The sequence below is a fragment of the Leptonychotes weddellii genome, chromosome 3 (assembly GCF_054177405.1).
Source record: "Leptonychotes weddellii isolate Sample4059 chromosome 3, ASM5417740v2, whole genome shotgun sequence".
Taxonomy (NCBI): domain Eukaryota; kingdom Metazoa; phylum Chordata; class Mammalia; order Carnivora; family Phocidae; genus Leptonychotes; species Leptonychotes weddellii.
Window position 1 is genome coordinate 160242077 of NC_138371.1, and position 25414 is coordinate 160267490.

At 34.9% G+C, this 25414-nt stretch overlaps 1 protein-coding gene across 1 annotated transcript in view; it reads left to right on the plus strand.

Annotated features, from left to right (window-relative positions):
- GPC5 (glypican 5) overlaps positions 1-25414 on the plus strand; it is a 1215201-nt gene that overhangs the window by 1047374 nt on the left and 142413 nt on the right. The gene's annotated exons all lie outside the window — the stretch shown is intronic.

Genomic DNA, 25414 nt, shown 5'->3' on the forward strand with positions numbered 1-25414 from the left:
GTCCAGTTTCATTCTTCTGCATGTGGCTGTCCAATTTTCCCAACACCATTTGTTGAAGAGACTGTCTTTTTTCCATTGGACATTCTTTCCTGCTTTGTTGAAGATTAGTTGACCATGGAGTTGAGGGTCCATTTCTGGGCTCTCTGTTTTGTTCCATTGATCTATGTGACTGTTTTTGTGCCAGTCATCAAGAAGTATGGTACTGGCACAAAAACACCCACCAATTTCTTCATAAAATAAAACACTGGCCTTCTTTATCATGTTAGAGTAATGTACTCTCTTAAATGTTTAGAATGCATAGTGAGTGGTCTATAGGTGTTGGAATGTATCCCCCGTCAGACCACATCTTCACAAATGCAGCATTAAAAAAACTTCATATGTAAGACTGTAGAGTGGGTTTTAAGTCAAACCTGGAACAGTTTTACAAAGGTCTACTTAATAAATTCAACTACCATATCTACAGCTTTATCATCTTCCTACAATTGACATTTAGATAGTGAGTTGTCTCTCTCTCTCTCTCTCCTTCTTCTTTAGCTATAAGAGTACAATTTTCTTTTTATTTCCAACTATTTATGACAGTTATGTTAGTGCCTATTTATTTCCTAGAATTATAACCTTCTGGTAAATTTACTGTGCTGCCTAACACACACTGCCCAAACACATACCCATTCTTTATCCTTCTTCTACATCAAAATGCTTAGAAGCACACAATTCACTTTCAGACTTGAGCAGGGGTAAGCAAAGTTTTGACCTCCCCCTGCCAAAAAAATCTGTGAAGCAAATAAGTGGCATTAGTTTGGCAATTGCAAATCTAGAATCAATATATGAGTATATAAGGAACTCCATTCTAGGAATTGACTGGAATGTATCTGGTCACTTTATCTTTACAGCTTATCTCTCACTGAGCTTAGATCTATTTTAACATATCTCACTTTTAACAATCCAGTGTGCTATGAGAGTATATAAAAAATAAGAATAGTGCATTGTTCAAATTCTCACATTAAATGTTAACAAAAATTGAGCATTGCTTCAAACTAAACATCTTAGAAATGATCAAAGTAGGGCTCTTCACCTGAATTATGAAATAGACAATCTGAGAGAAATTTAGATTCTAAATGGAATGAAGTTGTTACTGGCTTTTATACTCTTGTTAATCATTTACTCATAATATAACCTGAAAGTGTAATTTATGACTTCATATTGAACTTCTTTTTCAAATAATGATGCATCCAATTAACTGTTCCCCCCAAATTTTCAAGTGGCAGGGCATGTACTAGGTAAGGAGCATTTCCCAGAGTGACTGGCTTGTATCATGCCTCACCTTCCCAAACCGTTGGACCACCCTGAGTGCTGCCCTAGGCCAAGTCTTCTAGTCTCTGTCAAAAGTCACATTATTCCATGACATGAACTCCAGCTGCTTCATCGAAGATTAGAGGCAGAGTTCTAGGAGAGAGGGGATGATCTGTAGAGTACTGGCAAAGGTGATGCTCTTATTTGCATTCTCTCTCTCATTGCAGGTTTGATAGTAAGTGCATTTAATCCAGTCGCTCTTCCCATCATGTCCTGAAACTATAACACATGATATAAGCTGAACTGAAAACACCTTTGCTCTACTTGACTAGATCCTGTTTAACATGGTGGAGGTCAATGCACTTGCGCTTCTCCTTCTATTAACAGGATCTGTTTAAGTAATTGAAAGAGAATGTTTATATTTGCTCTTGCCACCCTTCATCCCAGTTGTTTCTTTTTAGAACTAGGACTTCTGAACTATTTCTTAATAAGTGATAAAGCCTTTCAAAGTTTAACTGTTTATTCTTGTGCATTGCACTCGAATGCACTTTCTTGAACGAAATCACAGCTTGTTCTCTAACACATTATCACTTGCCCTTGTTTCCTGGTTCAAATCAGGTGTTGCGATGACAGGAGCAGAAGATCAGATTCCAAGACAAGGCAAAGCAATAAAGAAAGTATTTTATTAGTGGTCTATATGATTTCTAAGACCCAGTCAATAAGGCCAAGGAAAATTGAGATTGTTTCTGTAAAGGTAAATACTCTGCTCTGAATATGCTAACAAATCAAAGCCCCAAATGCAATTTATTTATGGAGAGAAAGGGTGGCAGAGATTTATTGTGAGAGCTATAATTCCTAGGAATAAAAATGTCACTTGAAATGCTATTTATAGTAGGAAAATAAAATATCAATATGCTTCCTAACCTATGTTTTCTCTTAATTGTGGTAGAAATGCATTCAGACTCTTTTTATTATAGTGATAAACAAAGGACATGGGATATCTATGTTTAAACCACCTTGGCTTAACACAATTTGTAATGGCCATCATTAGGAGTTTATGTGGAACCCTGTTTTATGTTAACCACACTAAGATAATGTAGCTTGGGGTGCTTTTTCCATGCTCTTTGAAATGTGTGCATAAACAGACACTTCTGCCATGTATCTGTTTTGTCATTTATTCTGCTGTGTAAACACTGTTATGAAATTTAGTCTAATCTTTTTTGGTTAATTCAAACATTTTCACTATGTTCAGATAAATGTAACCAAAGCCAGATGTTGGTCTCTGTACAAAGAATGCTCACTTAATGTAAATAAAATTCTACTTCCTCCCTTTCTCCTTCAGTCCAGATGTTGCAATTGATCACAATGCCTTTCCCTTTGCCTCATCACAGACCTCCCAGAAATTGAGAGCCTCCTTTCCAAGCAGTTGGTGTGTGGGTGTCTATCTTTGAATTCCTATTCTGCCTCACAACCTCCATAATGATGTCATGAGCTGTCCCACTCAATCTTGGCAGATATCCCAAGCAATCCATCTCTTTATTATCAACTGTCTTCTTTATGGATTCTCAATTCAGTAGACACTTCTTCAGGCTTCATTTACTGTAAAGAATTCTGCTACCCACCTTCTCACTTGTGAAAAGAAACATGCTCTTAATGGATTCTGCTGACTCTCCATTCATTTTCAAGACTTCACTGGAGATGGTCTTCTTTATACAGCAGCCTCCTTGAAAATTGCCTTGTCCATCCTTTGTCTGCTATTACCATATCATATTTAGATCTTTTAACCACCACTCCTCTCTGTATCTCCACCTTTTCTAACAGGCATTTTCCTGTCTCCAACTCATTGACTCAGTGTATTTTCATACTTCATATAAAAATATGTATACTTTTGTCAGTGCTTTACATTTTCACCTTCTGTGGGTTTTGTTTTTTTGTTTTGTTTTGTTTTTTTGACTACTCTTCGTACTTTTTTTTCATGGTCTATTTTAACTCTTCAGACTATAATTTCCTGAGAAAGTAGCATAGAATGACAAGATAATTTCTGGTATGTTACTCTTTAGGACTATTTGCCTCATACGTAGCTTATTTCTTAGTCCCCTGTTTGCTGCAGACATTTATTTGTATAAACAAATAGATGTTATTGTTATCATTGTAAAGCGAGAGGCATTTTCTTCCTCCTCCAGGTGGCTCTAGGAAAGATTGAAAGGCATGTCTTTCTTGATGAAATGTGTCAGCCCACAGGTGGCTTTAATTTGCTTAGATCCTACTTTGGTAATTTCTTTTAAATTTCTCTTACTGATTTAACTGATCCTGAATGTACAGACATAGATATTATATGTGAGTTTTTCCTTGATTCGCTATGAGTTACCAATATATTGTTTCCAAGTTTATTTCTAAAGAATGTACTTAAGCAAAATATTCAAGATTTTGTGGGTTTAAAAATTCAGAATCCACTCAGCATGAAAAATAAGAGAGAAATCTCACAATTGACTAAATTATAATGGTTTCTTCTTCCAGGAAAAGTGGGAAGTAAAAAATTAAATGTTGACACTTATAGAATATAGCATTGGCTGTTACTATTTTAAAATTCAGTCTCTACCTTAATGTTTTCCCAGAATAAGCTTAAATAGCCAGGTTACATAATTATACTGTTCTACCTTCTAAATACCAACTTTGACATTTCTGCATATATTTATTTAAATCTTAAACCATTTTAATCCATGCCTTGCAATTTTTGCACATTGCGGTTTTAATTGGAAAAAAAGAGATTATCTAGTTCAATCCCTTGATTTTATAGTGGTAGAAAGAGGAACTGGAGATAATAAGTTTAAGTGTCTTAAGCCAGGTCACATATTTAGTTAAAAGCAGAACTAGGGCAAAGAGTCAGTTTACTAACCCTCTCATAAAAGCTACTTCTGTAACACTATCTCAGAATTCAATACTCATTCCAATTTGGTGCTTTGCTTGCTCCAGCGTTCTCTGCCCATTTCACAGGCAATTCACCTGCACAGCAACATTCCCTGCAGAGCCTAGATGCCTTTTGTTACTTTGTTTCCTTCACTTGGAGTGAGCCTCTCTCCTTGAGTATCCCCACTGACTGCTCTTCCTTTGGGTATCTGCCATGTCTCCAGACTTTGAAAGTTTCACTCACTTGTGATTTTCTATGAAACTTTCCAGAGATTCCCTAAGATGATGGAAGAATGTGTTCTGCCCTTCTGTGCACCCACCATATAAATTATCATGTTTTTCCCATATCTATTGTATCCTAGATCTTTATTTTTTCAGTGTGGTAGCCATCAGCTACATGTGTCTATTGAGTACTTGGAATATCACTAGTACAAATTGAGATTTTCTCTGAGTATAAAACACCCAAATTTCAAGGATTTAATCTTAAAAAAAGGTAAAATATATCATTATTATGTTGTAATGATAATATTAGGATATGTTGGGTTAGATTAAATTCATCCTTAAATTTTTTTTAAATTTTACCTGTTTATCACTTTTTATGTAGCTATTAGAAAATTTTAAATTACATATGTAGTTTGTATTTTTTCTAATGACTGCACTGCTTTAGACCATAAGTTTTTCAATGGTCTCTTGAAATGACCAAAGCTTTTGATTTTTATATACCCATCACTTGGGACTTTAGCAATTAGCTGAGGGACCATTATCTGTTTGTTGATGTTGACTGATACTATTTCAGATGTTGCCTGAATTGTTCTTGTTATAAAAGTAAAGCATGAAAGATAGGCTTGGAACCCAGATCTTCTGATTCATCCCGCAATACTTTTTCACAAATCAATTTATTACAGTGTATAGCACTATAATATATATTGATTTATATATGCAAAAATGCTGAATTATGAAATTGGTTTAAAAATTGTTAAAATAGTTGGCCATCTCAAAACGAACCAGTCTTGAAACTCAAAATAATTTCCATTTCATGTATAGCTTAGCTAAAGTCTACATATTAAGTATGCTAGAAATATTTTTCACTATGTTCCAGGACACAGAAATAAAAATATAAACTATTTATAGCCACTTTGGTTTTCTTCCTTATTCATAGAATAGATGATGAGTATATATTACATGATTTCTTAGTACTTCTGATAGGAGTGCTACATCATGTGCTGAAACAATAAGATCCCCCATATCCCCCCTCACCACCCTCCACCCATTGATTCCCCTATTTTTAATATTTTGCATTAGAGGGGTACTTTTGTTATATTTGATGAAGCAATATTAGTACATTATTATTATTAACTAAAGTCCACAGTTACATTAGGGTTCATTCTTTGTACTTTCTATGGGTTTTAACAAATTTATAATGATATGTATCATACAGAATACTTTTACTGCCCTAAAACATCTGTTCTCCACCTATTCATCCTTCCTTCCCTTCCTCCTGAGCCCCAGCAACCACTGATCTTTTTACTATACTCATAGTTTCACCTTTTCCAGAACGATATAGTTGGAATCATACAGTAAGTAGCCTTTTCATATTGGCTTCTTTCACTTAGCAATGTGCATTTATGTTTCTTCCATATCTGTCGATGGCTTAATAGGGTCATTCCATTTTATTGATAAACAATAGTCCATTGTATGAACATACCACAGTTTATCCATTTGTTGAAGGACATCTTGGTTGCTTCCAAGCTTTGGTAATTATGAATAAAGCTGCTATAAACATTCACCTGAATATTTTTGTGGGAACATAGTTTTCAACTCATTTGGGCATATACAAAAAACAAAATTGTTGGGTCATATGGTAAGAGTATATTTATTTAGCTTTGTAAGAATTTGCCAAATTATTTTCCAAAATGGCTGTACCATTTTACATTCCCACCAGCAATGAATGAGAGTCCCTGTTGTTCCAAATCCTAGTCAGCATTTGGCGTTGTCAGGGTTCCAGATTGTAACATTTTAATACATGTGAAATGGTATCTCACTGTTGCTTTACTTTCAAGTCCCTAACGATGTTGAGTATTTTTTATACGTATAATTGCCATCTCTATTTTCTTTGGAGATGTATCTGGTCAGGTCTTTAGCCCATCTTTTAATTGAGTTGTTATTGTTGTGTTTGAAGAGTGTTATATATATTTTAGATGTTGATCTTTTAACAGATATGTGTTTTGCAAATATTTTCTCCCAGTCAATGGCTTGTCATTCCATTCTCTGAATAGTGTCTTCCACAGAGCAGAACTTTTCAGTTGTAATGATGTCCACTTTATTCTTTCATGGATTGTGCCTTTGGTGTTGTGTCTAAAAAGTTCACCTAGATTTTCTCCTATGTTACTTTCTAGGAATTTTAAAATTTCACATTCTACATTTAGATGTATGATCCATTTTGAGTTAATTTTTATGAAAAGTATAAAATCTCTGTTTAGATTCTTTTTTTTAATGTGGATGTACAGTTGTTCCAGCAGCATTTGTTGAAAAAACTATCTTTTCTCTTTTGTATTGCCTTTGCTGCTTTTTCAAAGTTCAGTTACTTTATTTGTGTGAGTCTATTTCTGGGCTCTCCATTCTGTTCTACTAATTTGTTTGTCTATTCTTTTGCAATACCACACTGTCTTAATTACTAAAATTTTATGATAAATTTTGAAGTTAGGTAGTCTCAGTCCTCCAACTTTGTTTTTCTCCTTCAGTATAATTTTGACTATTCTGGCTCTTTTGCCTTTCCATATAAACCTAGTAATAAGTTTATTGATATCCACAAAATTTGGCTGGAGTTGGGAATTTCTCTTTTCTAAGGTCCATTGGGCTATGGTAAAATAGTTTGAATGAAGACATTGTTAAAAACAAAACAAAACAAAAAACAGAATAATCTGGGTTTATTTCACACTGGCTACTTTCCCCCTCCCTCTGCCAGAAGAATAAGGATTTTTTTTTCTATGATCTTCATTGTGAAAACTGATAGGTCTCCTGGAGGTAAAACTACAAAAGTGTGATTGTCCCCAAAGACTAAGGTCCCATGTAGTTCTTAACTCTCATTCTTGTCTCCACTGAGCCTCCATCATTTTATCAATTAAAGTTAGGTTTCCTAACCCAGTAATAAATAGTTCTCAGGGAGATTTTGCTCATAAGCTTCTGTTCCAATAACTTGTGCTTGTCTATATCTTTCTATCTGTCTTTTTCTCTAATTTGAGGGACAGTGGTTTGCCATGACCTCAGTTCTTAGATCTAAGAAGAGTTGATTTTCAGTTTGTTCAGCATTTTTTAAAAGATTTTATTTATTTTTTGAGAGAGAGAGACAAAGAGTGGAGAGAAGGAGAAGCAGACTCCCCGCTGAACAGGGAGCCTGATGTGGAGCTCCATCCCAGGACCCTGAGATCATGACCTGAGCCGAAGGCAGATGCTTAACCAACTAAGCTACCCAGGGGGTCCAGCATTTATTTTTTTTCTTATGATTATGATGAGAAATGACTTCCAAGGTCCTTATATACTGGACCTGAACCCAGAAGTTTCCACATATATTTTTAAGTCATTCAATTTCTTACTGTTTTCTTTTCTCCTAATATACATGAAAACATAAGTATGATAACAACAATTTATAGATGGGGTTAAAGGAAGTTGATGAAAAGGGGAGGATATGCATGAAGACCACACACTGAGTTTTTTTGTCTCTAACAAAAGCAGCAGTGCCCACTGAAATGTTTGGGGCTTCAAAATATTATGATTTGAGCCATGGGAAATATCAAGAATACTTTAGTATAGTGTCATGAAAGCCAAAAGAAGGAAAATTCCTAAAAGGTCAAATACCATTGATATATGTTCACTTTTGATCAGTTTTAATATAGAATGTGGCCAAAAGCTCAATTGAAGGGGCTTAGAGAATAAGTAAGTGTTATGAAACAGATAATGCAATGTAATCCAGCAAGATATTTTAAATTCTGAAAATGTAGCAGCCTAATAATCATGTTTGTGATCCTTTCTCTGAGCATCCTGCTAGAGTGTGCAACAACCAAAACAAGGCTATCAGTGGAGCCTTAGGAAAGATAATCCCATACATCTGAGGTTAAGAAGTTTCCAGAGGAGAGATTTGGTTCAGGGTCTCATTGCTTTCCTGGGGAGGAAAGCTGAAGGCTAAGGGCCATGGAGACCAGAGCAAAGACTACAAATTTAAAGACTTGTTAAGGCTGAAATAAGTGTTAAGTCCAAGCATACTTTCTCAAGATATGGAGTAGAACTGAAGCTTCCAACTTGCCTTCCTGCACTAGCACACTAGTTTTGTTGGTACCAGTTATTTCAGTGGGGCTTAGCTAATGGTGATAATTGTTCCCAATTTGTGGTATTATGCAGATACTACCTCTCTCTCATCTGCCCTTGGAGAGAACTGAGAACAGGGTAGCCTCCTTCAGATAACTCCAGAGATGGGTTCCAGATTGTTCACATATTCTATAAAGGCCCACTGGAACAAAGACCACCAGGTATTCTTCAGCCTTCTAGTCATGACTAGAGGAGAAACTCCAACCTCTTGACCAGTCTGGAAGCTGGTAATCCCCCTCCACAACAAGAGAGATGAAAAGAGAGAAAGAGAGCTCAATAATTTGAGGGAGAGAAATCAGAATAATTAGAACACACTGACCCCACAGAGTGCATAAAATAGAAGAGGAAAAAGAAAACACTAAAAATCAAGGAGAAAATAACTCAATGTGATGCAATGCAATTAGAGTTCAAAATGAACTTTCTAGAGCTAAAGATCAAGGTTTCTAAAATGTAAGAATTTAGTAGAACTGAAAAATACAACAGTTGCTTTGTAAAATTAATTTTGAAATAGAGAAAAATATATAACATGAAATAGAGGAAAGAAACTTGGAAGAGGCGTGGTGATGAATATATAAATGATATGCACATTCCATGCAAATTATTGGCCATTTCAGAAAAAAGAAAATAAACAGATGGGAGAGATTAAGAACCAAAGAATAATAGAAGAAAACATCCCTTAAAGGCTTGAGTATTCAGATTCAAAGATGTCATTGAGATCCTAGTGGGATTAAGGGAAAAATAAAATCACCTTGACATAGCATAGGAAAATGATTTAAATTAAGAGTAAAATTTACAAGCTTCCAGACAAATAGAACAAACTATTTAGAAAGGAAAAGTATCAGAACTTATCTAAAGAAAATTCCAGAGGGATATTTTAACCTTATGAAAATTAGAAAAAATAAGTCTCAAGATAGGTAATGTGCTGTAAAATAGTATTAGACAACAAATGATTTGTATAAATGAATGTTGATAATGTGATTTATAATTATATTCATATCAAAAAAGTTTCTTGAAGAGTTATCTTGTAAAGGGCAATGTGGTAATTAGCAGAGGATGTAGGTATGGGAAGATTCTGTGACAAGGTATGGTAGGGGATAGAGGCAGGATAAAAACACGATAAAAATCTGTTCTTTTTATCTCCAGTATAAACAACATACAGTGTTATATTAGTTACAGATGTACAATATAATACACCTGAATTTTATACATTACTCAGTGCTCCTCACAATAAATGTATGTTTAACCCCTTCACCTATTTCACCCATCCTCTCACCCACTTCCCTTCTGGTAATCACCAGTTTGTTCTCTATATTTAAGAGGGTTTTTTCTCTTTTTTTTCTCATTCATTTGTTTTGTTTCTTAAATTCCACATATGAATGAAATCTTATGGCATGTCTTTCTCTGACTGACTTATTTCACTTAGCATTGTACTCTAGAGATCCATCCAGGTTGTAGCCAATTGCAATTTATTCTCACTCTTTTTAATGGCTGTGTAATATTCCACTGCATATATTATATGTGTGTCTCTATATATATAAACCACATCTTCTCTATCCATTCATTTATCAATGGACACTCGGGCTCCTTCTTTAATTTGGCTATTGTAAATAATGCTAAAATAAACATGGGGGTTCATATATAATTTCAAATTAATGTTTTCATATTCTTTGGTTAAATACCCAGTAGTGGAATTACTGAATAATATGGTAATTTACTTTTAAGTGTTTGATGAACCTCCATACTGTTTTTCATAGTGACCAGCTTGCCTTCCCAACAGTGCACGAAGGTTCCTTTTTCTTCACATCCTTGCCAACATTTGTTGTTTCTTGTGTTTTTGATCTTAGCCATTCCTACCGGCATGAGGTGGTATCTCGTGGTTTTGATTTGCAATTTCCTGATGATTAATGATGTTGAGCATCTTTTCATGTGTATGCTGTCTCTTTGTGTCTTCTGCCCATTTTTTCATTGGATAGTCTGGGGGTTTTTTTGGTATTGAGTTGTATAATTTCTTTATATATTTTGGATATTAACCTGTTATGTATCATTTACAAATATCTCCTCCCATTTAGTAGGTTGTCTTTTTGTTTTATTGATTATTTCCTTTGCTGTGCAAAACCTTTTTAGTTTGGTGTAGTCCCAATAGTTTATTTTTGCTTTTATTTCCTTTGCCTTAGGAGACATATCAAGAAAAAAGTGACTATCACCAATGTCAGAGAAATTATTGCCTATGCTCTCTTCTAGAAATGTTACAGTTTCAGGGGCACCTGAGTAGCTCTGTCAGTTATGTGTCTGACTATTGGTTTTGGCTCAGGCTGTGATCTCAGGATCATTGGATTGAACCCTGCATTGGTCTCCATGCTCAGCACAGAGTCTATTTGTGACTCTCTCTCCCTCTTCCTTTCCCCTCACCACCCCTGGCTTGCTCTCTCTCTTTCTCAAATAAATAAATAAATCCTTTAAAAAAATGTGATGATTTCAGGTCTCACACTTAGGTCTTTAATCCATTTTGAATTTATTTTTGTGTATGGTGTAAGAAAGCGGTCCTGTTTCATTCTTTTGCTTGTAGCTGTCCAGTTTTCCCAGCACCAGCACCATTTGTTGAAGAGACTGTCAATATTCTTGACTCCTTTGTCATAGATTTACTAACCATATAATCATGGGTTTATTTCTGGGCTCTCTATTCTGTTCCGTTGATCTATGTGTCTGTTATTGTGCCAGTACCATACTGTTCTGATTGCTACAGCTTTGTAGCATATCTTGAAATCCGAGATTGTGATACCTCTAGTTTTGTTCTTTTTTTTCCTTTTCAAGATTTCTTTGGCTATTCAAGATCTCTTGTGGTTCTATTCAAATTTTAGGGTTATTTGTCCTACTTCTATGAAAACTACTGTTGGTATTTTGATAGGGATTGCATTAAATCTGTTGATTGCTTTGGATAGTACTGACATTTTAACAATATTTATTCTCCCAATCCATGAGCATGGAATATCTTTAAATTCATGTCTTCATCAATTTCTTTCATCAATGCTTTATAGTTTTCAGAGCACACACATCTTTCATCTCCTTGGTTAAGTTTATTTCTAGGTGTTTTATTACTTTTGTTACAATTATAAATGGAATTGTTTTAATTTCTCTTTCTGCTACCTTATTATTAGTATATAGAAATGCAATACATTTCTCTATATTGATTTTGTATCTTATGACCTAAGAATTCATTTATCACTTCTAGTTTTTTGGTGGAGTTTCCAGGATTTTCTCTCTATATATAGTATTGTGTCATCTGATATAATGAAAATTTTACTTCTTTCTTACCAATTTGGATCACTTTTGTTTCTTTTTAATCTCTGTACTATGTTAAATAAAAGTGGTGAGAGTGGACATCCTTGTGTTGTTTCTGAACTTAGGAGAAAAGTTCTCAGTTTTTCACTATTGAATATGATGTCAGCTCTGGGTTTTTCATATATATAATTTATTATGTTGAGGTATGTTCCCTCTAAACCTACTTTGTTGAGGGTTTTTATCATGAATGGATGTCATACTTTGTCAAATGCTTTTTCTACACCTATTGAAATGATCATATGGTTTTTATCCTTTCCATTGTTGATGTGATGTATCCCACTAATTGACTTATGGATATCAGACCACACTTTCATCCCTGGAATAAATCCCCCTTGATCATGGTGAATGATTTTTTTAATGTTTTGTTGGATCAGTTTGCTAATATTTTTTTTGAGGATTTTGCATCTATGTTCATCAGATATTGGCCCATTCTTCTCTTTTTTTGTAGTGTCTTTGCCTGGTTTGGCCTCATAGAATGAATTTGGAAGCTTTCCTTATAGTTTTTGGAATAGTTTGAGAAGGATAGGAATTAACTCTTATTTAAATGTTTGGTAGAATTCACCTATGAAGTTGTCTGGTCCTGAATCTTTGTTGGGATATTTTTAATTACTGACCCAATTTCATAACTAGTAATTGATCCCTTCAAATTTTATATTTCTTTCTGATTCAGTTTTGGGAGGTTGTATGTTTCTAGGAGTTTATCCATTCCTTCTAGGTTGTCCAATTTGTTGACATATAATTGTTCATAATATTCTCTTAGAATCCATTGAATTTCTATGATGTCAGTTATTTATCCTCTTTCATTTCTGATTTTGTTTATTTGAGTCTTTTTTCTTCTTCTTCTTCTTCTCTTTTTTTTGGGGGGGGATGAGTCTGGCTAAAGGTTTATAAATTTTGTTGATCTTTTCAAAGAACCAGCTTCTGGTTTCATTGATCTATTTTGCTGTGTTTGTTTGTTTGTTTGTTTCTGCTTTAATCTTTATTATTTCCTTCCTTCTACTGATTTTGGGTTTTGTTCTTTTTTGGCTCCTTTAGGTGTAAGGTTAGATTGTTTATTTGAGATTTTTCTTGCTTCTGGAGGGTGACTTGTATTGCTATACTTTCCTGTTAAAACAGCATTTGTTGCATCCCAAAGATTTTGGATTATTGTGTTTTCATTTTCCTTTGTTTTCATATAATTTTTTATTTCTTCTTTGATTTCTTGGTTGCTCCATTCATTGTTTAGTAGCATGTTATTTAATCTCCATGTATTTATGCTCTTTCTAGATCTTTTTCTTGTGGTTGATTTCTAGTTTCACAGTGTGGCTACAAAAGATGCATACTATGACTTCAATCTTTTTGACTTTGTTGAGACTTGTTTTGTGGCCTAACCCATGATGTGATCTATTTTGGAGAATGTTCTATGGGCACTTGAAAAAAATGTGTATTCCACCATTTTAGGTTAAAATGTTATGAATATATCTGTTAGATCCATCTGATCCAATGAGCCATTTAAAGCCACTGTTTCCTTGTTGATTTTGTGTTTGGATGATCTAGCTATTGATTTAAGTAGGATGTTAAAGTCCTTTTTATTGTATTACTATTGATTACTTATTTTATGTTTGTCAGTAGCTGCTTCAAGCATTTAGGTGTTCCCATGTTGGTGTATAAATAATTACAATTGTTATATGTTCTTTTTGAATTGTTCTCTTTATGATTATGTAGTGTCCTTCTTTGTCTCTTGTTATTCTTTTTGTTTTAAAGTCTATTTTGTCCAATAAGAGTATTACTACCCCAGATTTTTTTTCACTTCCATTTCCATGATAAATACTTGTCCATTCCTTCACTTTCTATCTGCATCTGCCTTTAGGTCTGAAATGATTTTGTCTTGTAGGCAGCATATAGATAGGTCTTGCTATTTTATCCATTCCATCACCTTATGTCTTTTGATTAGAGCATTTAGTCCATTTACAGTCAAAGTAATTATTGATAGGTATGTACTTATTCTTTACTTGTTTTATGGTTGTTTTTGTAGTTCTTCTTTGTCCCTTTCCTGCTCTGTTCTCTCATGGTTTTCTGGCTTTCTTTAGTGGATTACTTTCCTGTTATTCTTTGTACATCTATTACTGGTTTTTGATTTGTGGTTACCTTTAGTTTTATATATAACATTTTATGAATATAGCAGTTTATATTAAGTTGATGGTCACTTAAGTTTGAGCCCATTCTAAATGCACTAAGTTTTTATTCCTCTCCTCTCCTCGTTTTAGGTATATGGTGTCATATTATACCATTTATTTTGTGAATCCCTTGACAGATTTTTATAGATATTCTTAATTTTACTGCTTTTGTGCTTCCTAATTTTCTTACTCCTACTTAGGGTCTTTCCTTTCCACTCAGAGTCCCTTTAACATTTCTTGTAAAGCTAGCTTAGTGGTGATGAATTCCTTTACCTTTTGTTTGTCTGGGAAAGTCTATCTCTCCTATTCTGAATGATAGCCTTACTGGATAGAGTATTCTTGATTGCAGGCTTTATCCTTTCACCACCATCATGCCACTCCCTCTGGCCTGCTAAGTTTCTGCTGAAAAATCCACTGATTGCCTTTTGGATTTTCCCTTATATGTGACTGTTTTATTTTTTCTTGCTGCTTTTGCAATTCTCCCTTTATCATTACTTTTTTGCTGTTTGAATTACAATCTGTCTTGGGTGTACCTCGTTGATTTTGCTGGGGGCTCCCTGTCCCTCCTGGATCTGGACTTCTGTTTCCTTCCCCAGATTTGGGGATTTTTCAGCTATTATTTCTTCAAATATATTTTCTGTCCTCTTTTCTCTCCCTTCTCCTTTTTGGGTCCCTATAATGTGAATGTTATCATGCTTGATTGTGTTGAGTTCCCTTAATCTATTCTCATTTTTATTACTAAAGCTTGACTGATTTCCATTACTCTGTCCTCCAGGTTGTTGATCCATTCTTCTGCTTCCCCTAGCCAACTATGTATTTTCTCTAGTGTATTTTTAGTCATTGAATTATCTCTAATTGGTTCTTTTTTATATTTTCTATAACCTTGTTAAGGCTCTCACAGAGGTCCTCTACTCTTTTCTCAAGTCCAGTGAGCATCTTTATAACCATTTAAATTTCCTATCAGACATATTACTTATCTCTGTTTCATTTTGCTCTCTTGCTGTGTTTTTGTCCTGTTCTTTCAATTGGGACATATTTTTCTGTCTACTCATTTTGTCTAACTCTCTGTGTTTCTATGTGTTAGGGAAGTTAGCTGTGTCTCTTTCTCTTGAAAGTAGCAGTCTTATGGAGAAGAGTTCCTGTAGTCCCTGCAGTATAGTATCTCCCATTCCCCAGGAACTAGCACTTCAGAGGTGTCTCCTGTGTGTGTTGTGTCCACCCTGCTATTGTGGCTGAGTTACATTTGCCTTCGGTCCAGCCATCTTCAATGACTCTCTTTGCCTGTTGTGGGCAGGGTTTTGTCCTTGTGTTGTTAGTGGGCCAGTCTGGGGCTGCCTTGTGCTTGAGTTGGGTCAGACAAGGCATTTGCCAGAGCTACAGTTATACCAAATATACCAGGTATACAGTTATACCAAAGGCATTTGCCAGTGTACAGTTATACTGCAGGATACTGTCCCTGTATTGTCCCCTGAAAAGCTTTTGTGGGTGGGCAGGGACTTCAGTCAGACAAATATATGCCTCCAGCCCACTTCTAGAGCCAAAGTCAAATTGGTGTGGTTATATTTCCCTTTTCCTGGTCAGGAGTCACTTTCCAGTGGTGCTGTCTCCTGTCGGGGCTGCTTGCACACTACTACACTTGTGGTGCCGCTTTTGATTCCAGTGAAGGGTGTGTTAGAAGGGGCAGTCCATCGTAGAACTCAGTGGCCAGGCATGTGGTGTTAGCTGGGTTTGTTTGAGCTGGTCTACTGTAGGAGGAGACCTGTTGCTGCTTTGGAGAACTGCTGAGGGTGGGTTGGAGGGGGTAGGTCTGCAGAAGAGCTGGGGGGCAAGATGTGCTGTTAGCAAGCTAGATGGAGATAGTTGGTATCAAGGGGTTCTTACAGGTGTCTGTGTATGTAGACTAGGGGGCAGGGGAGGGAAATGGAGCTTACCAGCTCTTTTGTTCTTGGAGAAGTCTCTTAAAAATCCCCATCCTGGGCGCCTGGGTGGCTCAGTCATTAAGCGTCTGCCTTCAGCTCAGGTCATAATCCCAAGGTCCTGGGATCAGGCCCCGCATTGGGCTCCCTGCTCGGCGGGGGGCCTGCTTCTCCCTCTCCCACTCCCCCTGCTCATGTTCCCTCTCTCGCTATGTCTCTCTTTCAAATAAATATGTAAATAAAATTTAAAAAGAAAAAATCCCCGTCCTTCCAGAACATGTTCTGAGATCAGTAAATAAATTTCATTCCCCTATACCACAGGCATTTTATGAAACTGCTGCTTCCATGCTGTATCTCAGAGGGGCTGTTTGTTATGTTGTCTCTTTGAGGGAAGGGACTCAGTTACCTATGACCCTCTGGCTCTCCAAAAGCTGAGCCCAGTGATATTTAAAGTTCCAGTTACTAAGCCCCACTGATTGTAAGAATTCATGAAGTTAAGCTCCTCTGTTTTCAAAGCCAAATGTGATAGGAATTTGTCTTCCATGTGGGTCTCCTTTGCCTGTGGTGTGTGGGTTCTGCCTCTCACCTTTCTCCATGACTGTGGTGTCCCTCCTTCCTGTGGACAACCTCACAAGTCATTTGGCTCCCAACAATGCCTTTGGCCTGCCTACCCATTTTTATGTGGACTCTTCTCTGCTTTTAGTTGCAGATAGTCTGTTCTTCCAGTCTTTCAGTCATTTTCTGGGTTATTACACTGATGTGGGTATTATCTAGTTGTATCCATGGGACAAAGTGAGTTTAGAATCCTCTTACTCTACCATCTTCCATGGTAGTCCTAAAAATCTGTTTTTGATATGTCTGTACAGAGGGGGACAATTTAAGTTTTTGGTGGGAGCACACATTTTCTTGAATTTTGATTTTAATACAAATATATGCTATTGGCTATGACTATTAAAAATCAGAAGAAAAAGCATTCCTCTCTTACTTATTTTCAAAAAATATCTTCTACTTGGTTCCAAATAAAAGCTTAATTTAAGAGTTTTCAAAAACTAGAAATTAAAAATCCACATTTATATACCATTTATAATCCAATAAATCCAAGAAACAATTTAATATGTCATCATAAAATCTTTCATACTCATAAACTTATTACTGTTTTGAGGTTTTCTCTTATATTTTTCCCCAAACACAAAACTTTTTAAATTATTATTTATAATACTTGTATATCTTTCTCTTATACTGTTGTACTTTGATTTTTTTAAAAAAATCAGGAGTAGCCTCTAAATTTTATCAAGTATGGTTATTTGTGTTTATTGATTTAATTTTATTGTTACTTTGACTTGTTGATTTGTTTTCTTAGCTTCTTTAAGCTTCTGCAAATTTGGAAGTTCTAGTCTAGATATATATGTATAACTCAAAATGAGGAAAGAAAAAAAAGTAAAGAAGATTTAGAAACCTTGAGGTTTAAAGTAATGCCTATCTAGACAAGTCCTGGAAGATAATTTGCATCTTAAAGTAGGGATAAAGTAAAACCATCAAGTCCTTAACATCTTCTTACAAAGCCTGTTCCACTTTTTACTGAATGGTTGATTTGTCACTGAACTCACCTGGTTGTCCCTACTATCTTGGTCTTTAATGTTCTGATAACCATTTGTTTGTGCTTTGGATGCTGTGTGCCTTATTTAGATGTTTTCTGACATAACTTATCTGTTTCCTGGTTCTTTTTCATCCCAAGAGTCTATTCTTCCCACTCCAAATTTGCTCTTAGCTTCTTATTCCTCCCCCGCAAGATCCTGTCTGAGAACTAAGAAGTTTCACTTTTCCTGAAATTATCCAGCACTCAATATCTTGCTGCTGTTTATTTGACCAAAATTTCCTTACCGATACAGAATAACAACTGAAGGATTCTTCATTTGATAATTTTGCTCTCAGTAATTAATCAGAACAAATTTATCACAAAGAATGATAGTGTCATTGTGTAATTTATAGTTTGAGGGAAGTGGAAATAGTTGAAAAGCCACAGTGGAAGCTACTCATGGCATCAAGAATAGGTACATAAAATTCTTGTAGAGTCTGTCACTATCAAAGTGAAGATGTAGAGGATCAACTGAAACCCAATATTGTGCTTATCTTCAAAATCTCATAGGCACAACCTTTACCTTATTATGTTAGAATTTGATTTTTTTTTCTCCTTGTATTTGAGGGAATTGGGCTTTTTTTTTGTGGTAAATGCATCATCTTTATTTTAAAATATTTTGTCTTTCATTCATTAGTTCCAATAGACAGGATATTGAAACTTCTACTATTACTCAAAATTATTCATCCATGACTTAGTGAATGCTGTCCTTGTTAAGTTGCTTGGGTTAGATACTCCATGATCTGTGACCTTCATCTTGTTCAGTTGAATTGATTAAAACAAATTGTATGAAAATTAAATGCAATCTGTATTTACATAATGAAAAGAGAATGTGACAAACTGACAATATTTAGAATTTCAAATGTAAGGACTATTTTGCTGTTACAGTCAAAGTTTCTATTTCTCTGAGGATTGAATTCTTTTAGCACAAGAGGTACTCTCCAAACAGTTCCAAAATAAGAAGATAATTGTTTGGGTCTTATTTTGTCTTTAAACAGCAAAACATACATCTTTTTTTAATCCCTTTTATGTCATCATGGACAACTTTTTTCTTAATAGTAAAATTAGTACAACAGGACATTTAGTTAAGTGAAAGCAGGCCATTAGGTCTATTTAAAATAAGTTTCTGTTCATATTTTTACCTTTTGGGCAAAAATTTGGGAAATAATTTAAAACAGTGGAAAGTTGCCTTGCTAAATGTTAGCTACTAGAATCTGAAAGTTTAAATGTCTGAGCTGCTCTTCAACTATTAGAGAACGGCTGAAGCAGCAGGGAAAACGTGTTCTGGTAATTGATTTCTCTCCTCTCTGTTTCTATCTACATCTCTATTCAGATTTTGCTTGGTCATATTGGTTTCGTGGTCAGCATACACCACTCTGCCACAAACACATCATGGCTTAGGCAGATTGTTCCTCCTCTCTGATTCTGTTTCTTCATATAGAAAGGATGAATATGGGCCAGATCTCCACAGTAACTGCCAGTTCTAAATTTCTGAGACTCTAAGACTGATTGACTCCCTTCACATTCCCAGGTTAGCCCTGCCTGATCTACTGGTGCATGTTTGCACTTCCTCTTTCTGTCAGATAATACAGATGTTGTTAATGTCAATAGATCAGATACAACAAAGATGAGGACATGATCATAGGAAATACTGTGTGATTAAGCTATATTCTATATAGATAAAACACTATATACTCAGTTTTTAAATATTTTTGTTAAGAGAAAATGATTTATGGGATAAAAATAGCAATTCCAATTAAACAAGACACACACTTTTTTAATTTGTAGAATTATAAAGACTATCTATAGCATTTCCAGTTATATATTCTCCTGTTCTTACTGACAGTCTATATAAAGCCCTGTTTTTCTGATGTTTATAGCATTATTTTCAAATTAAAGGATCAGGTATACTTGATGCTTTGTCTTTTCTGTTTGTTCCCCCCACCACCACCCCCCAGTGGAAAACAAATTGCTGAAGCAGCACCTGTAGCTTAGGTGCTTCTCTCTACAGATTCTTCCACAGAAAACTATCTATGACACTTTAATCCAAACCCAAATATTTTGGAGTCTTCCTAAAAACATTAACTTTGTTAGTTTTTTCTCTATTCTACATAAAACACAATTGCAAATGCATATAAACATTCACAGAAAACTAACCACTACAGCAACATTTTAAAAAGATATGCTATTTTATTATTAATAATTTATATTATATAGGAATACATAAAGGACAAACATAGGCATGACAGTGTTTTATCTTTCTAGGTGTGCTTTAGAATCAGCGATAGACTCATCAAATTCTCTTTTAACTACCTATTACTGACAAATGCACAGAAAAATACTTAAAAATCAAGCAAAATACACATATATTATAGCATTTGTAGTCTTTACAAAATCTCAAAGAGCTTTGATTCTCCCATTGTTTAAATAGCACAAAGATATTTTAAAATATAGCCATCTAGTTAAAATAAATTTCTGATTATTTCATAGATTCTTTTGCTTTTATCACCATATTATCTCCATTTCTTCAGGCAAATAATGCATAGTTGACTATATTTTCCTTCTAGGTTGTCACTTTCCAATTGGCGTCAGGCCTTGCTTGGCCAAGATTTTAACCCAATACCCTGTCCTGAGGAATGAGCATAGACTATCACATCTAATGGTCTTTGTTTAAATACTGATTCTCTTTTTTCATAGTGTGACTTTGGTTAATTACATTAAATTTTTTGGTATCCATTCCCTCTTCTTTAAAATTTAATATATACTTCAGAGTTTGTGAGAACTCCATTGAATGAAAAAAATCTTATGATACACTCAAACTACAAAGTGCTGCACAAAGAGTCGGTTCTCTCAGAAAATTGAATGAGGAGGGTTACTCACATCATACTTTTCTAAACAAGCCCAAGCCCACGTCTGGAACTAGATTCAGACCTGGGTTAAATTCAATTCCTGATACCCATTCCTTGAATCAACCAAAGCAAATTGCAGAGCTTCACTATGTATCAGCCTCCTTATCTATACATCAGGGATTAAAACATTGCCTTCATCATGGTTTTTACTGTAAAGATTAAATGAGAAAATGTAAGTAATGCACCTATCTCAGTGCTTGGCATTAGGAAGTACCCCTGAGTATGAGCTGTGATGTGAAGAAGGTTGTTGTATGTAATAATGGGGCCTCCACTATAAACAGATAAGTGATAAATTCTGTAATATGAGTATACTGAAATCCAGAAACATACAAGGGCAGCTCACCCAGCCTTCTTCACCTCAGAACTATATCACTTTTTACCTAGTTCTTCAAACAAAAATATATGTATATTAGTTTATTCTTTTCTTCATCCACCCTCTCCCACACCCTCTCCTCTTCTCTAACCCATCTGGATAGACTTTCTGATCTTTACAAAGATCAGATCTTTACAAAGATCAGATCTTTATTTCCACTGCCACCACTCTAAAGGAAGCCACCATCTTTTTTTTTTTTTAAAGTACTTATTGCCTCCAAATTAAATGTCCTGCTCACCTTTTTACTCCCCATCTGAATGCATTCTCCTTGGAACAGCCAGAGTTACCTTTATAAAATATAAATAAGGTAGTCCTTCCCATACCTTCACCATATTGAAAGTAGAATGAAACTAACATCCCCTGTTGTAGTCTGGACTGATTCTATCCTAACTCTTTCCTCTATCTCCAAGATCAACTTATTACCCCACCCCCTTCTGCATCAGGTTCTTGCAATGTTAGTGCACCTGGGAGCCATTGAACTTGTTGTTCCCTTTGTCCTGAACATTTTCCCCTATCTCCCCATACCACCTTTGGCTAACTGGCTCCATCTTATACTCTGTAAGGTCCACACTAGGCTCACTTTCTCAAATAAGCTGTTCTTAAGCTCTCCAGTGAAAACAGCTCTCAATACATTGCCAAAATACTTCAATATAATCCTAATGAGATCCTCCACTGAAATTATCTCAGTTTAAAATTATTTTTGTATTTATCTCTATACATGTTTCTTATCTGCTTTTGCACTGTCTCCCTTACCCCCAGGATATAATTTACCTGGGATTATGACCCTTACCTGTCTTGTTCAGTACTATGACTATAGCCTATTAAAATCTGTCTAATATGTAATATATGCTCATTAAATACAGATTTAATGATTAATGGACTGAATTAATGAATAAATGAAAGAATTAAATGATGAAGTTCGCAAGTACATAGGCTATATTTTTCTATCAATAATCAATCACTTCTTGTTAAACCACTGGGTTTGAGCCAGGCCTAACATTTTAAGCACCTATTCAAATGCCACCTCTGTAATTATTTCAGTGACTGGAGACAAAAATCACTTCATCTTATATTTCCACAGCAATAGCATAGCATTCTTCACACTCTGTAATGGTCCATTGTTCTGTACCTACATTGTAAAGTATCTATCTAACTAGATTACTGACCACTCACAGGCAGGAAATATTTATTTTCATGTCTTTATCTCTAGTACCTGGGCCCAGTGGATGCTCAAATATATACTGAATTAAATTGAATTTCTTCCATGATTATATAAAACTACAACTAAAATAGTTCAGAAAACAATACACAAGGAAGACCGAATCACTGAGCAGCTCATACTTCTGTGGTGTTTGTAAATCATCTTCACCCTCAGGCCTATTTGAAATTGCAAACTAATTCTGACAAAAGAAAAATCTAAACCAGAAGATACCTGGACAATCACTTTATTCCATCATATCAGTTGTGCCTTAAACAGGATATTGGATTCTTTATAAAATTAAAACTAGCAATGTAGCAAGTTTGAATGAAAGTTTAGTTTTTACTTAGATAAAACTTACAACTTGTATTGCTTCATATATTTTTCCTCTTTTAACAGTGCAGAATATGTTTTTTACTGATGCCTTTGAATCTAGAATATTAGTAACACTCAAAAATAAATACCAACCTTTGAATCTAACCCTAGAATGAAAAGTGACATGTTTTCCTAAAAGTAGCTCTTCCAGTAGTTTGGAAATATAAGTATGTGACATCTAGACTATATTGGTTCAAGGAGTGACATTGACTAGAACCATTCTGAAATATATCTTGCACCCTATGAATTAATATCAGCTCTTTGACAGGTTTTTTTTTTTTTTACCTTTTCTAGAGACCTGAAACTGCTAAGCATAATTATATAATTATTATTATTATGGTAAGCATTCTTAATAATTACAACTTTTCAATAATAAAGACCATTTCTTAAAACATATAAAGGATGACAGCTTATCATTTACCATAGTATTTCTAGATATCGAGATTAGCATTGATTTTTTGTATGCATTTCAAACTTAATTTTTCATTGACTTTCCTTCAGATACTCTACTGATGAATTATTTCAAATATCAAAAGTTTGAGAAAACAAACACATATGTGGAGATGGTTCTATTAGGGAATGATCATGTTGTAATTAATGTTAAAACTGTGCTGAGTGCAAAGGGAGAATAATATTTAGTGAAAAGCAAACTATTAAAAAATGACAACTTAAATGTGAAAGCTTTTTTTATAAGACCAATTCATTATACTAATAATTCAAGGGAATGTTTTATTTTTGTTTATACTATTCTGCTTCTCAGACCAAGTATCACATTACCCAGCATTTCTCAAAGTATATTCTGTAGACAGGTAATCCGGTAGGGTCTCCCATGGAAAAGAGGCTACATGGTCCTGTAGGTTTGGAAAGCCATGCTTGGCCTATCCCCCTCTTGAGAATTTACACATATAAAGTACACTAAAGGCTCACAGAAATCCAGGAATGATGTTCACAGTTTAACTTAAAATTTTTCAAGCTTATTTGGCCATGATACTCTTTTATTCATGGAGTCTGTTAAAAGCCACAGGAACAGACTTTTTGGGGGGTCCTTGCCTTGTCATAATAGCTTTGAAGATTACATTATATGAATTAAGATTTTGCTGGCTATAATTCATTTTCATAGTATTTAGTCTTAAGAAATTGATTTACCACTGCCACACAAAATGTTAATTTGGCAGGTCATTATAGACTTCTAAATGCACATGCAATGTCCTTATTTATATGTAAACATATGTCTCTGTTTTTAACAAATTCATCTGTATAAAATAATACTAAGATACTTCAGAGTGTTCATTCTCTGGTATAAATTTAAAGATTGCCAGCTGGATTTGACAAATTAGTGTGCCTGGAACAGAGCTAGAATTTTAAACTGAGAATTAGAAATATATTTAATTAGATAAGGATAAACAGTAATTGACCTAAGTGTTGAAGAGCATAAGGAGAAATTTAGAGTTGGAGTCAGCATGTTGCAGCCACTGGTAGGTTTTGCTTTTTATTTCTTAAAAAACAGGAACAAATTCTCATGCCTACTTTCAGATCATTCAATGAAGGGGAGCAATCAGATGAGACTTTCTGCAAGTTCATCTCTCATCTTTTCATTTCCCTGCCTCCAGACCATGTAGTCTGCCTCTTTTCAGTTTCTTTGAATGAACTGAACATGATGGTAGCAAATTGGTGATCTAAATCCCATTTCCTCTCACCTTTTCAAGACTATTATTACATCATCTTTCTTCAGCACCATCAATTTTTCTCTCTTCCGGAATATCCCTGTAAGATTGCTATTATTACTTCCATCCTAAAAAAATAATAATAATACTAATGCCTTGATCCAGCATTCCTCTCCAATTCTTGCCCCACTTTTCTGCTTCCTTTAGAACAAAAATGCTAGAAAGTGCTATTCTTTTTTTTTATTTTTCTCCACTAATTCCTCAAAATCCACACAATATATTTTATCTATTTTCAAAGTCACCAATGACTTGCATATTACTTATTCCATAAGGCCCATAAGCCGCCTCTGCTACTCCTCAGTCCTTGTTTTCTGCACACCTTCCTTGCCCCTTCTGCTCCAGTCATAGTGAGCTTTGCTGTTCTTCAAATGTGCCAAACACCTGATTTCTCAGAGTGTTGGCACCTGCTGTACCTTCTACTTGAAATTCTCTTCCCTCAGATATTCACAGACCTTATTCCCCCACTTTCTTTACATTTCTGTATCAAATGTCACCTCATTGTGAAATTTCCCTGACCATTTACATAAATTAAGTACCCCATACTCTGATACCTCCTTTCATCTTGTACCCTGCTTCATTTCTTACCAGCATCTATCAATTGAACAAATAAGTGTTAAATATTCATTTGTCCATTTGCCATTGTCTATCTCACTTACTTTATAATGTGAGCACTACATGGCAGATGTCTTGTTACTGTGTTCTTAGCTGTTTACCTGGCTATGGAATAGTGCCCAGTATGCAATAGATATTCGTTGAATATTTGATGAATAAATTAATGTAAACATATATCAAGTGCTTGGTATCCCCGAGATAATAGATTAGGCGTTGAAGAGCTCAATTATGAAGAAGGTATAGGTTTATCAATCTTTTTTTTTTGTAGCATTTATATTTCTTTTTTATTATTATGTTAATCATACATTACATCATTAGTTTTTGATGTAGTGTTCCATGATTCATTGTTTGTGTGTAATACCCAGTGCTCCATTTAGTATGTGCCCTCTTTAGTACCCATCACCAGGCTAACCCATCCCCCCACTCCCCTCCCCTCCAGAACCCAGTTTGTTTCTCAGAGTCCATACTTTCTCATGGTTTGTCTCCCCGTCCGATTCCCCCTCCTTCATTTTTCCCTTCCTACTATCTTCTTTTTTTTTTTTAACATATAATGTATTATTTGTTTCAGAGGTACAGGTCTGTGATTCAACAGTCTTACACAATTCACAGCACTCACC